The following is a 15,456-nucleotide window of genomic DNA, read 5'->3' as shown; positions in this document are numbered from 1 at the left end:
GCCATCCTGGGTTTTTTGTTATTCCAGATGAATTTGCAAATTGTTCTGTCTAACTCTTTGAAGAATTGGATTGGTATTTTGATGGGGATTGCATTGAATCTGTAGATCGCTTTTGGTAAAATGGCCATTTTTACTATATTAATCCTGCCAATCCATAAGCATGGGAGATCTTTCCATCTTCTGAGGTCTTCTTCAATTTCTTTCTTCAGAGTCCTGAAGTTCTTATTGTACAAATCTTTTACTTGCTTGGTTAAAGTCACACCGAGGTACTTTATATTATTTGGGTCTACTATGAAGGGTGTCATTTCCCTAATTTCTTTCTCGGCCTGTTTCTCTTTTGTGTAGAGGAAGGCTACTGATTTATTTGAGTTAATTTTATACACAGCCACATTGCTGAAGTTGTTTATCAGCTTTAGTAGTTCTCTGGTAGAACTTTTGGGATCACTTATATATACTATCATATCATCTGCAAAATAGTGATATTTTGACTTCTTCTTTTCCGATCTGTATCCCTTTGACCTCCTTTTGTTGTCTGATTGCTCTGGCTAGGACTTCAAGAACTATATTGAATAAGTAGGGCCTTGTCTAGACCCTGATTTAATGGGATTGCTTCAAGTTTCTCTCCATTTAGTTTAATGTTAGCAACTGGTTTGCTCTATATGGCTTTTACTATGATTAGGTATGGGCCTTGAATTCCTATTCTTTCCAGGACTTTTATCATGAAGGGGTGTTGAATTTTGTCAAATGCTTTCTCAGCATCTAGTGAAATGATCATGTGGTTTTGTTCTTTCAGTTTGTTTATATAATGGATCACATTGATGGTTTTCCGTATATTAAACCATCCCTGCATGCCTGGGATGAAGCCTACTTGATCATGGTGGATGATTGTTTTGATGTGCTCTTGGATTCGGTTTGCCAGAATTTTATTGAGTATTTTTGCATCGATATTCATAAGGGAAATTGGTCTGAAGTTCTCTTTCTTTGTTGGGTCTTTGTGTGGTTTAGGTATAAGAGTAATTGTGGCTTCATAGAAAGAGTTCGGTAGTGCTCCATCTGTTTCAATTTTGTGGAATAGTTTGGATAATATTGGTATGATGTCTTCTATGAAGGTCTGATAGAATTCTGCACTAAGCCCGTCTGGACCTGGGGTCTTTTTGATTGGGAGATGTTTATTGACTGCTTCTATTTCCTTAGGAGTTATGGGGTTGTTTAACTGGTTTATCTGTTCCTGATTTAACTTCAGTACCTGGTATCTTTCTAGGAAATTGTCCATTTCCAGCAGATTTTCAAGTTTTGTTGAATGTAGGCTTTTATAGTAAGATCTGATGATTTTTTGAATTTCCTCTGAATCTGTAGTTCTGTCTCCCTTTTCATTTCTGATTTTGTTAATTTGGACACACTCTCTGTGTCCTCTCGTTACTCTGGCTAAGGGTTTATCTATCTTGTTGATTTTCTCAAAGAACCAACTTTTGGTTCTGTTGATTCTTTCTATGGTCCTTTTTGTTTCTACTTGGTTGATTTCAGCTCTGAGTTTGATTATTTCCTGCCTTCTACTCCTCTTGGGTGTATTTGCTTCTTTTTGTTCTAGAGCTTTTAGGTGTGCTGTCAAGCTGCTGACATATGCTCTTTCCTGTTTCTTTCTGCAGGCACTCAGCGCTATGAGTTTTCCTTTTAGCACAGCTTTCATTGTGTCCCATAAGTTTGGGTATGTTGTACCTTCATTTTCATTAAATTCTGAAAAGTATTTAATTCTTTCTTTTTTTTTTAAGAGTAAACACTCTTTTTTTTTAAAGATTTATTCATTTTATTATATATATAAGTACACTGTAGCTGTCTTCAGATACACCAGAAGAGGGCATTGGATCTCTTTATAGATGGTTGTGAGCCACCATGTGGTTGCTGGGAATTGAACTCAGGACCTCTGGAAGAGCAGTCAGTGCTCTTAACCACGGAGCCATCTCTCCAGCCCCGTAATTTCTTTCTTTATATCTTCCTTGACCAGGTTATCATTGAGTAGAGCATTGTTCAATTTCCACGTATATGTGGGCATTCTTCCCTTATTGTTATTGAAGACCAGTTTTAGGCCGTGGTGGTCCGGTAGCACGCATTGGATTATTTCTGTCTTTCTGTACCTGTTGAGGCCCGTTTTTTGACCAATTATATGGTCAATTTTGGAGAAAGTACCATGAGGAGCTGAGAAGAAGGTATATCCTTTTGCTTTAGGGTAGAATGTTCTATAAATATCTGTTAAGTCCATTTGGCTCATGACTTCTCTTAGTCTGTCTACGTCTCTGTTTAATTTCTGTTTCCATGATCTGTCCATTGATGAGAGTGGGGTGTTCAAATCTCCCACTATTATTGTGTGAGGTGCAATGTGTGTTTTGAGCTTTAGTAAGGTTTCTTTTACGTATGTAGGTGCCCTTGTATTTGGGGCATAGATATTTAGGATTGAGAGTTCATCTTGGTGGATTTTTCCTTTGATGAATATGAAGTGTCCTTCCTTATCTTTTCTGATGAATTTTAGTTGAAAATTGATTTTATTTGATATTAGAATGGCTACTCCAGCTTGCTCCTCCAACCATTTGCTTAGAAAGTTGTTTTCCAGACTTTCACTCTGAGGTAGTGTCTGTCTTTGTCTCTGAGGTGTGTTTCCTGTAGGCAGCAGAATGCAGGGTCCTCGTTGCGTATCCAGTTTGTTAATCTATGTCTTTTTATTGGGGCTTTGAGGCCATTGATGTTGAGAGATATTAAGGAATAGTTAATATTGCTTCCTGTTATATTCATATTTTGATATGAGGTTATGTTTGTGTGCTTTTCTTCTCTTTGTTTTGTTACCAAGACGATTAGTTTCTTGCTTCTTCTAGGGTATAGCTTGCCTCCTTATGTTGGGCTTTACCATTTATTATCCTTTGTAGTGCTGGATTTGTAGAAAGATATTGTGTAAATTTGGTTTTGTCATGGAATATCTTGGTTTGTCCATCGATGTTAATTGAGAGTTTTGCAGGATACAGTAACCTGGCCTGGCACTTGTGTTCTCTTAGGGTCTGTATGACATCTGTCCAGGATCTCCTGGCTTTCATAGTTTCTGGCGAAAAGTCTGGTGTGATTCTGATAAGTCTGCCTTAAAATGTTACTTGACCTTTTTCCCTAACTGCTTTTATTTCATTTTGTGCCTTTGGTGTTTTGACTATTATGTGGTGGGAGGTATTTCTTTTCTGGTCCAATCTTTTTGGAGTTCTGTAGGCTTCTTGTATGCCTATGGGTATCTCTTTTTTTAGGTTAGGGCAGTTTTCTTCTATGATTTTGTTGAAGATATTTACTGGTCCTTTTAGCTGCAAGTCTTCACTCTCTTCTATACCTATTATCCTTAGGTTTTGACCATCTCATTGAGTCCTGGATTTCCTGTATGTTTTGGACCAGTAGCCTTTTCCGCTTTACATTATCTTTGACAGTTGAATCAATGATTTCTATGGAATCTTCTGCTCCTGAGATTCTCTCTTCCATCTCTTGTATTCTGTTGGTGAAGCTCGTATCTACAGCTCCTTGTCTCTTCTTTTGGTTTTCTATATCCAGGGTTGTTTCCATGTTTTCTTTCTTGATTGCTTCTATTTCCATTTTTTAATTCCTTCAACGGTTTGATTGTGTTTTCCTGGAATTCTTTCAGGGATTTTTGTGACTCCTCTTTATGGGCTTCTACTTGTTTATTTATGTTTTCCTGGAATTCTTTCAGGGATTTTTGCGATTCCTCTCTGTAGGCTTCTACTTGTTTACTAATGTTTTCCTGTGTTTCTCTAAGGGAGTTCTTCATGTCTTTCTTGAAGTCCTCCAGCATCATGATCAAATATGATTTTGAAACTAGATCTTGCTTTTGTGTTTGGATATTCTGTGTTTGCTTTGGTGGGAGAATTGGGCTCCGATGGTGCCATGTAGTCTTGGTTTCTGTTGCTTGGGTTCCTGCGCTTGCCTTTCGCCATCAGATTATGTCTCGTGTTACTTTGTTCTGCTATTTTTGACAGTGGCTAGACTGTCCTATAAGCCTGTGTGTCAGGAGTGCTGTAGACCTGTTTTCCTGTTTTCTTTCAGCCAGTTATGGGGACAGAGTGTTCTGCTTTCGGGCATGTAGTTTTTCCTATCTACAGGTCTTCAGCTGTTCCTGTGGGCCTGTGTCTTGAGTTCACCAGGCAGGTCACTTGCAGCAGAAAAGTTGGTCTTACCTGTGGTTCCGAGGCTCAAGTTTGCTCGTGGGGTGTTGCTTATGAGCTCTCCGTAGTGGCAGCAACCAGGAAGATCTGCGCCGCCCTTTCCGGGAGCTTCCGTGCACCAGGGTTCCAGATGGCATTTGGTGTTTTCCTCTGGCATCAGAGATGTGTGCAGAGTGCAGTCTCTTCTGGTTTCCCAGGCTTGTCTGCCTCTCTGAAGGTTTAGCTCTCCCTCCCACGGGATTTGGGTGCAGAGAACTGTTTATCTAGTAGGTCCCTTCAGGTTCTGTTGGTGTCTCAGATGCAGCGGACCTGCTGCTCCTGGGCCCTCCTCTACGGGAACCCAGAGGCCGTATACAGTTTCCTCTTGGGCCAGGGATGTGAGCAGGGGTTGGGCAGTGTTGGTGGTCTCTTCCACTCTGCAGCCTCAGGAGTGCCCACCTGACCGTGCGGTGAGGTCTATCTCCCATGGGTTTTGGGAGCAGAGCTCAACCACCATTTTTTTTTCTTTTTTCTTTTTTTTTTCGGAGCTGGGGACCGAACCCAGGGCCTTGTGCTTGCTAGGCAAGCGCTCTACCACTGAGCTAAATCCTCAACCCCTCAACCACCATTTTTTTGATGCTGTGTTTTCTACAATATTCATTATTGTTTGTCAAAAAATAGAGATTTGTAAAGGTATGGGCTTCTATGTAGGATCTCAATTTGGTTCCACTATCAATAATCCTGTTTATCTTAGAACCACTCTGTAATCTAACTTTATAGCTAATATAGTAATATCTCTAGCTGCTTTTTTTATTATTATTTTTTTTTATTAACTTGAGTATTTCTTATATACATTTCAAGTGTTATTCCCTTTCCCGGTTTCCAGGCAAACATCCCCCTCCCCCCTCCCCTTCCTTATGGGTGTCCCCCTCCCAACCCTCCCCCCATTGCCGCCCTCCCCCCATAGTCTAGTTCACTGGGGGTTCAGTCTTAGCAGGACCCAGGGCTTCCCCTTCCACTGGTGCTCTTACTAGGATATTCATTGCTACCTATGAGGTCAGAGTCCAGGGTCAGTCCATGTATAGTCTTTAGGTAGTGGCTTAGTCCCTGGAAGCTCTGGTTGCTTGACATTGTTGTACTTTTGGGGTCTCGAGCCCCTTCAAGCTCTTCCAGTTCTTTCTCTGATTCCTTCAACGGGGGACCTATTCTCAGTTCAGTGGTTTGCTGCTGGCATTCGCCTCTGTATTTGCTGTATTCTGGCTGTGTCTCTCAGGAGCGATCTACATCCGGCTCCTGTCGGTCTGCACTTCTTTGCTTCATCCATCTTGTCCAATTGGGTGGCTCTAGCTGCTTTTTATTGTGCATTATAATATGACATCCCACTTGAGGGACTTTATTCTTTGAACTTCACTTGGACATCTACAATGACCACTCTTGAATTCTGATGTCTCTGTACCTGCCTTGGGCATTTACGTACATCAACAGAAAATGTTTCAACTTGCATTTGCAGTTACTCCTAACTGCTCCATAAACACAGATTCCACGTTACAGGCTCCTTATACACCGAGTGCTATTAATTCTCAATGTTTTTTCTTGGATTACTTACTCTAACATGGTCCTAAACTTCTGCAACTTCTTTACTGCATAGATACTTTTTTAAACACACATCCATATTTTTATTTTGAAATATGATAAAGAGATTGAACTATTTACAAGGTAGTTTAAAATCTTGAGACCTTTCATTACTTTTCTGGAAATGCTCAAGAAGTGAGGAGTAACATTAAGAACTACTGAGCAGAGTTTTATCTCTATCATTTCAATCTGTTGTTTATGACTTAAGCTGTTTTTTAAAGATAATTCTAGTTCTGCTGCTTTAAATACTTTATTCCTTTCAGCTTACTTTTGGGCCTTTTGACCATGTTCTGAGTGACGGATGGCTGAATCCATCTCTGTACCAGGTAGTTCCAAAAAACACCTCTATTGTGTGGTACTGCTTCTTTAATGCTTCATTTCAAGTAGATCTGGGACTGTTCATCACAGATGACCACAGAAGTGATCAGTTTGTGTCAGCCTTGAGAAACAAGTTGGACAAGAATAAAGTCTGCATAGCTTTTGTAGAGGTAGTATCATTTGTAGCGGAATTGTTATATAATGTGCAAAGTGATATTCAGGTGTATATTCTGAAATCATCAGCAAATGTTATTATAATCTATGCAGATCTTATGTTCACATTATTTCTAATAAAAATGGATATAGAAATTATCTACTGAGAAAAGTTTGAGTTATGAGCTTAAAAAGTGTTAGCCTAAAATTTAGAGAATATAACATGTTATGTTTATTCTATGATACACTCACTTTTTCACCACATCATGGGGAGGTTTCTGATTTCACAAGTGTTATGCAGGACGCTAAACCCCTATAAAGTACCCAGAAAAATGTTTTATTCAAATCTTGTGGAATTGGCATTTCAATTGCTCACTAAAACATTCTGATTGTAAAATCCTTGAAAACTGTAACTCTACTGCTACTTAGAATTGTTGCCAGGGAATATATTTGAAGTGGTCATAACTGAAGAGAGTTACAATATGAACAACGCTATGTACGCAGTTGCTCACAGTCTCCATTGAGAGGACTCTAAATCAATTACAATTCTAAACACAAGCAAATAAATATAGGTCTGTGATATGTTCCTGGCAGGTAATGTCTCTTTCCTTGTATTGTAACATCAGCAACATGACATCAGATCAGTATATTTAAGTGATCCCAAAAGTTCCACCAGAGAACTACTAAAGCTGATAAACAACTTCAGCAAAGTGGCTGGGTATAAAGTTAACTCAAATAAATCAGTTGCCTTCCTCTATACAAAAGAGAAACAAGCCGAGAAAGAAATTAGGGAAACGACACCCTTCATAATAGACCCAAATAATATAAAGTACCTCGGTGTGACTTTAACCAAGCAAGTAAAAGATCTGTACAATAAGAACTTCAAGACACTGAGGAAAGAAATTGAAGAAGACCTCAGAAGATGGAAAGATCTCCCATGCTCATGGATTGGCAGGATTAATATAGTAAAAATGGCCATTTTACCAAAAGCAATCTACAGATTCAATGCAATCCCCATCAAAATACCAATCCAATTCTTCAAAGAGTTAGACAGAACAATTTGCAAATTCATCTGGAATAACAAAAAACCCAGGATAGCTAAAGCTATCCTCAACAATAAAAGGACTTCAGGGGGAATCACTATCCCTGAACTCAAGCAGTATTACAGAGAAATAGTGATAAAAACTGCATGGTATTGGTACAGAGACAGACAGATAGACCAATGGAATAGAATTGAAGACCCAGAAATGAACCCACACACCTATGGTCACTTGATTTTTGACAAAGGAGCCAAAACCATCCAATGGAAAAAAGATAGCATTTTCAGCAAATGGTGCTGGTTCAACTGGAGGACAACATGTAGAAGAATGCAGATCGATCCATCCTTATCACCCTGTACAAAGCTTAAGTCCAAGTGGATCAAGGACCTCCACATCAAACCGGACACACTCAAACTAATAGAAGAAAAACTAGGGAAGAATCTGGAACACATGGGCACTGGAAATAATTTCCTGAACAAAACACCAATGGCTTATGCTCTAAGATCAAGAATCGACAAATGGGATCTCATAAAACTGCAAAGCTTCTGTAAGGCAAAGGACACTGTGGTTAGGACAAAACGGCAACCAACAGATTGGGAAAGATCTTTACCAATCCTACAACAGATAGAGGCCTTATATCCAAAATATACAAAGAACTCAAGAAGTTAGACCGCAGGGAGACAAATAACCCTATTAAAAAATGGGGTTCAGAGCTAAACAAAGAATTCACAGCTGAGGAATGCCGAATGGCTGAGAAACACCTAAAGAAATGTTCAACATCTTTAGTCATAAGGGAAATGCAAATCAAAACAACCCTGAGATTTCACCTCACACCAGTGAGAATAGCTAAGATCAAAAACTCAGGTGACAGCAGATGCTGGCGAGGATGTGGAGAAAGAGGAACACTCCTCCATTGTTGGTGGGATTGCAGACTGGTAAAACCATTCTGGAAATCAGTCTGGAGGTTCCTCAGAAAATTGGACATTGAACTGCCTGAGGATCCATCTATACCTCTCTTGGGCATATACCCAAAAGATGCCTCAACATATAAAAGAGACACGTGCTCCACTATGTTCATCGCAGCCTTATTTATAATAGCCAGAAAATGGAAAGAACCCAGATGCCCTTCAACAGAGGAATGGATACAGAAAATGTGGTACATCTACACAATGGAATATTACTCAGCTATGAAAAACAACGACTTTATGAAATTCGTAGGCAAATGGGTGGAACTGGAAAATATCATCCTGTGTGAGCTAACCCAATCACAGAAAGACATACATGGTATGCACTCATTGATAAGTGGCTATTAGCCCAAATGCTTGAATTACCCTAGATCCCTAGAACAAACGAAACTCAAGACGGATGATCAAAATGTGAATGCTTCACTCCTTCTTTAAATGAGGAAAAAGAATACCCTTGGCAGGGAAGGGAGAGGCAAAGATTAAAACAGAGAGTGAAGGAACACCCATTCAGAGCCTGCCCCACATGTGGCCCATACATATACAGCCACCCAAGTAGACAAGATGGATGAAGCAAAGAAGTGCAGACCGACAGGAGCCGGATGTAGATCGCTCCTGAGAGACACAGCCAGAATACAGCAAATACAGAGGCGAATGCCAGCAGCAAACCACTGAACTGAGAATAGGTCCCCCGTTGAAGGAATCAGAGAAAGAACTGGAAGAGCTTGAAGGGGCTCGAGACCCCAAAAGTACAACAATGCCAAGCAACCCGAGCTTCCAGGGACTAAGCCACTACCTAAATACTATACATGGACTGACCCTGGACTCTGACCCCATAGGTAGCAATGAATATCCTAGTAAGAGCACCAGTGGAAGGGGAAGCCCTGGGTCCTGCTAAGACTGAACCCCCAGTGAACTAGACTGTGGGGGGGGAGGGCGGCAATGGGGGGAGGGTTGGGAGGGGAATACCCATAACGAAGGGGAGGGGGAGGGGGATGTTTGCCCGGAAACCGGGAAAGGGAATAGCACTCGAAATGTATATAAGAAATACTCAAGTTAATAAAAAAAAAAAAAAAAAAAGAAGGCAGAGAGTTGAAGCAAAGTGCATAAGTGCATATTCAGAATTAATAAAAGGACAATTTATATGGACCTGATTAAAAAAAAAAGTGGATATTAGCCAAAAAGCTCGAATTACCCAAGGTGCAATCCACAGACCATAGAAAGCTCAAGAAGGATGACCAAAATGCAGATGCTCCCACTCCTTCTTAAAAGGGGAAAAAATATCCATAGGAGGGGATATGGAAGCAAAGTTTAGAGGAGTGACTCAAGGAATGGCCATTCAGAGCCTGCCCCACATGTGGCCCATATATATATATATATATATATATATATATATATTTATATATATATATATTTATATTTATATATATATATATATATCCACCAAAACTAGGTATGATTGATGAAGCTGAAAAAACGCACGCTGAGAGGAACCAGATATAGATCTCTCCTGAGAGACACATCCAGAGCATGTCCAATATGTTAGCAGCAAACCACCAAACTGAGAACAGGACCCCCTTGGGGGGAATTAGAGGACGTATTGCAAGAGTTGAAGGAGCTTGCAACCTCCTAAGAACAACAATGCCAACCAACCAGAGCTTCCAGGGACTAAACCACTGCCAAAAGACTATACATGGACTGACCCATATGCTCCAACTACCTATGTAGCAGAGAATAGCCTTGTTGGGGCACCAGTGGAAGGAGAAGCCCTTGGTCCTGCCAAGGTTGGATCCCCAGTGCAGGGGAACATGAGGGGGGCAGTAAGGGGAATTTATCGGGGGAATACTCATATGGGGGGAGTAGGAGAGGAAATGGGGGCTTATGAACAGGAAACTGGGAAGGGGAATAACATTTGAAATATAAGTAAAGAAATATATCTAATAAAAAATTAAAAAAAAAAAAAGACAGTCGCAGTTGATGCAGAGGACCCAGGTTTGGTTCCCAGCACATGTGATGGCTCACAAATATGTATTACTCCAGTTCCAGAGAATCAGCACATTCTCACCTCTACAAGCACCAAGTACACACATATTTCACAAAGCACTTATATACAAAACATTTTAAAATTCCAAAGCAATAATTCAATATTCAGACATAAATGGATTGCATAATAAAACTTTATAAGAAAACAAAAGCTAAAGCATAACTTGTTATGTGCCACTACTTTAGGAGTCAATAGAAATGCCTACAGACAAACCTGCATTATCAAACTACCTCATTTGAAGAACCCACTTTGTCAGGGAGGCTGGTGACTGTTCTTGTTGTAAATCTCAACCAGTTTCAAATGCATGGCTGTCTTAAAAAAGCTGAACTTTATACTTAATCTCTCATTACTTTTATAGTTTTTCTCATCCTTATAATTAAGGTATAAACATCATGAAGAATGAAAAAGTATGATTCATCTATAGAGGATGTGTGCATAAGTGCTACCCAAACTTACATTGCAATTTCCAGAAACTTCTTAGTAAAAGAATAAACAGAAATATACCAACTGAGAATATTTGTGGCCAGAAAACACTGTGCTTCAGGTAATTGGTGCTTGAAATAATGCTTTAGCTCTCCCATTCAATCTCATGTTCAGAGTGTAGAAAAATGCCAAGATGGTGGCCAATGAGGTGATTGTGGGAATGGTTTTTTTTTACAAACTACTTGAAGTTCTTGGAAATTCCTTTCTCCTTTTATCATCTTTTTACTGTATAGTGTGTAGGCTGAAGCCCACAGATCTGACATTGATGAATTTAATTAGTTAACTTTTTCACACTCTTATGTAAATGGGTACCCCAGACATTGGCAGCCTTTGAATTCAAGTTTTATTTCCGTGACTTTGTTTACAAACTGCTTTTCTATCTCCACAGACAGGGCAAGGGTGACTCTTTTGGAAGCATCTGCTTTCTGAGGATTTTTCATGCCATCCACATCAATCCACTACTACCTGAAAGACACAGGTTAAAGAAAAATACCACAGGTACATAGTTTTACCTATACTTGATCTAGGTCCTCTACTTCATTATAAATATTTTGTTATGAACATTAGAAAACAGGGCAATAGAAATATGACAGGCCTGAAAGATGCAGGTGAGATGTATTACACTTCCCAAGCAGACCCACTCAGAACAGAGGGGATGACAATTTTTTTGAGACAGGGTCTTACTATGTAGCCTTGACTGAATTCAGATCCACCTGCGTACCCTACTGGCAAAGACTAGATGGAGATGGTACATGGCTTGAAGCTTCAACACAGAGCAAAAGGATCTCAAATTAATGTGCTTATGTCTGTGATAGAACCATAGGGTGCCTCATGAGAAAGTGGAAGAGACACTGGAGTAGAGTGGGGAGAAGTTAACAAGGGAGAAAAATCCCTCATCCCCCAGCTAAACTTCCAGACATAAATTGACCTGGACCTTATCTGACTGAGGAGTCACACCAGAGTGGTACATTCTGCCAAGGTATACACCCTGCCCTACTGGAGGACATGCAAGGCCTGGAGGTCGTTTTCTGTCCTGCTGCGATTTGGGACAGAGGAACCTGATGTCTTCTTCCATCTTGATAAAGGGAGGCAGAATACTGTCCTTGTATGTGAGCATGTCCCACCTTGTGGTCTTCATCCAACGGAGCAATGGAAATTCTCCCCAGTGCCACCTGAAGCTCATATATCAGAGGCAGATGTTTTGTGGGAGCTGAAAATACTTTGAACTTAGTGCTACTTCTGAACCCTACATCTAGGTTTGAGTCAAAGCTGTTGAAAGGTTGAATAGAAAAAGATACTGGCCAGATCCAGAAAGAAGATAAAATCTGTGGGTGTGTACTATGAATGGTGCTATGAAATTGACCAAAGGATAACCTATGCAGATGTGAGGACAGGCCTACAGGACAAGGTGGGATGGTTGAGCTCTACATTCTATCTGTTCTCTGAACCAGATCCAGGATGAAGGTGCCACAGAACAAAGTTCAACTCCCACAGAAGGCCTGACTTTCTGAACAAGTGAAGTTTCACCTATATCTAACAGTACCTTCACTGATGGGTATCTCATAAGGACATGGAGGCTGCTGATTCTGCCACCTCTGAGTATTAGGCCTAAACCTGCAATCCTCTACTAAGCATTTCATAATCTTCATTTCTTGGCCAAGGTGACCTCCTCGTCCGGCCCATCCTGAGTTTCAGTCCCACATAAATTCAGGTTTGATCACCATGGTAACACCACCCAATCCCGTAGCCATGTCTATGTGTCTACCCAAGTGGACACTTCATCTTTGAGCCTCATGTCCCCTGCCATTAAAGACAATACCAAAAAAGGAAAACTGGATGAGGGTTCTTAAGGCAGAGCCTCATGTTACCTAAGAGGTCCCTGGAGATGCTGTAAGAGTTAGGACTCGGAGACTAAGGAATGGACTAGAGCTAGCACTCCTGCACATCTAACAAGCCTGCAGAAGTGCTAACTATTGAGACGATCCCAAGTTCTCTAGAATAGTCTGTAGAAGGGTAAGGACTGGATTAATACCAGACTGGATGCCCAGTTCTCACCCATTCTGGTGCATGCTACACTGTTCGAGGATATAATTGGTCTGCTTTACAATAGATCCCTAAAAGGAACATGAGGGCAGAACTGATGAAAATGAGTCACGCAATGACATACTGTTCCTGTCAGTGTTTCAGCTGAGACACTTATCTCATGTTACTTTCCATGACACTGTCCTTGGTAGGCAATGTATCTCAAAGTCCCCTGTTCCTTTTTCAGTGCCTTTTGGCCTTCTACATGCAGAGTCCAACACAGCCTTGGTAGGAACAGAATGACATGGTTCCTGCCCCTAGGGCAAGGCCAGCAGGTGTGGACCTCCAAAAGTCTCAATGGCTGCTGTGGGCATGAGGTTCGTTTGTATAATAATGTACATATTTGCATGTTCCTCCAAGCAATGTCCTATTAATGTTAACGACTCTGTGATAATCAGAGACAGCCTGAGTCTGAGAGGCAAAGGTGTAGCTAATGTCTCAGCAAAATGGTAAACACTGGGACGTTCAGGATAGTTCATAAAGCTATGGAAAAGAACTCAGGAAACACAAGTTATAAAATATATAATTTTTCAACTATGCAAAATTATAAGGAAATATAAATTGTATAAGGGGCTTCTCAGATATAAAGGAACAGAGGCACCTGCACTATGAGCCAGCTTGTCCAGAAGGACACCAAATGAAAGAAATAAAGATTTAGGGAGTGGTAATCAAAAGGCAAGATCCTACCCAGCTAAGTTTTTCCTTGTTGCTTATACTTACAAATACAGGCAGATTGCTGAGTTCAGGGTCAGCATGGGACAAAGCTAATTTAAATTTAGGTCCCGGCACAGTCGAAAAGATAATCTCAGGACAAGGTGCCACCCAGCTAAATTTGCAAAGACAGGCAGATCTCTGAATTTTTTTTTGCAATGTTAAAAAAATAGGAAAAAAAATATAGTCGATCTTTTTCCTAAGAGTCAAGGGACTAAGGTCATGAAATGCTGTGGGATGGTCAAGAAAGAATGTGGAATAAATAACTGAATTTATATGTAAATTTAAAAAATGGGTTTTTGGTCTACATGATAAGCTAGCAGAAAGTAATAGTTTCTTAGAATTTTTTTATTTCCTAGCAAGAGCTGAGCTGTCTGGAGATCTTTGGAGAGCAAAAACATCTCTTCAAGAAAATTTTTAAACAGGATTTCTGATTTTGGTTGGAAAATCTATGGAGAACACAGATCTTTTTAGAACTTTTTATACCCCTTTTAGAATATTTTCTAACAAAATTTCGACCCAAAAATTAGAAGGCTGACACAACTCTCTTAGAATATTTTCTTTCCAGCAGCTATTCAGAGAAGGATGTTTGAAGAACAAAACTCTTTTAGATATTTGGGGGTGGGGTTCTGATTTTGATCGGAAAACTCAAGAATTACTTTTAGAATTCCTCTAACAGGATTTCTGACTTGGTTGAAGATCTAACTTTGGACAGGAAAACCCATGGGCTATCCAGAGAGCTTTTAGAATTTTTACTAGAAAAGAGTTGTCTCAAGCAAAAAGCTAGCTGTCTCAACCAGAGTTTTAGAACAGCAAGAAGAAGCTGACTAGAGCAGAGCAGAACAGAGAAGTCTAGAAAGCTATCTTAGCAGAACACAGGCCACCAGCTTGGACCCACGATTTGACTTCAAGTCATTTGTTTCACTGCTGTCAAACACTCCTTCTCTCAGAACCCCTTTCCTAGCTGAGACTGGTCCTTGGTACCAAACCTTTGGTAAGAATTGGGATGACCTTCAAGAGGACTCCAGTCACTGAATAGTTTCAGAGTCCAGTAAAGGCTGGCTGTTCAATATGAGTGGCTAAGGCTGTCTTATTCTTCTGCCCTGCCTGGGTTACATTAAGACTTTCCTGGCCTGAGATGGCTGCCCCTACTCCAGCCATCTGGAATATATTCCAAAGCAAAGGAGGAGGATCAAGGCTCTCTTGTGCTACATTGTGTATACTATTTCTCTCTGTATCATTTTGGTCAGAATTTAGTAACACTACCAGATGTTCCAGTAGAAAATGCCACGAACTAAAGAAGTTATGTAGTCAGCTGAAAACTAGCACTTCCATATTAAAGGGCGAGCAGGAGCTGGAAAGAAGACTCAGTGGTTAAAAGTGGTTGTTGCCGGGCCAACCGGGAAAGGGAATAACAATTGAAATGTAAATAAGAAATACCCAAGTTAATAAAGATGAAAAAAAAAATCAAGGTGACTGAGGTCAGTATATACTATTATATAAGATATATTATATATTATTATACTATGTACAGTATATACATACATAATATATACTGTTATGTACGATTATGTATTACAGCCTAATGTGAAATAAATGTCCTTAAGAGTCTACCTTAAATGTTATTCTTCCTGGTGTTAACAAAATGTCTAAACTCTCCAATGACCACAGCAACAGAGTTAAGATACCACTAATTATACAAATAATTGATTGAACGGAGAGTTATTCATAAAAAGAAAATCTACTCAGGAAAATATGAAAATTGCTGCAATTCAATTTCCAAGAAATAAAATAACCCTTTAATTAAAAAAAAAAAAAAAAAAGAGTGGTTGTTGCTCTTTCAGAGGGCT

At 40.0% G+C, this 15,456-nt stretch overlaps 1 pseudogene; it reads left to right on the top strand.

The window, feature by feature from the left end:
• On the top strand, positions 10,947-11,474 carry Vom1r-ps17 (vomeronasal 1 receptor pseudogene 17; annotated as a pseudogene).

The sequence above is a fragment of the Rattus norvegicus genome, chromosome 1 (genome assembly GCF_036323735.1).
Source record: "Rattus norvegicus strain BN/NHsdMcwi chromosome 1, GRCr8, whole genome shotgun sequence".
In the NCBI taxonomy this organism is placed as follows: Eukaryota; Metazoa; Chordata; class Mammalia; order Rodentia; family Muridae; genus Rattus; species Rattus norvegicus.
The sequence above is the reverse complement of the archived record's forward strand: the minus strand, read 5'-3'. Positions and strand labels throughout refer to the sequence as shown.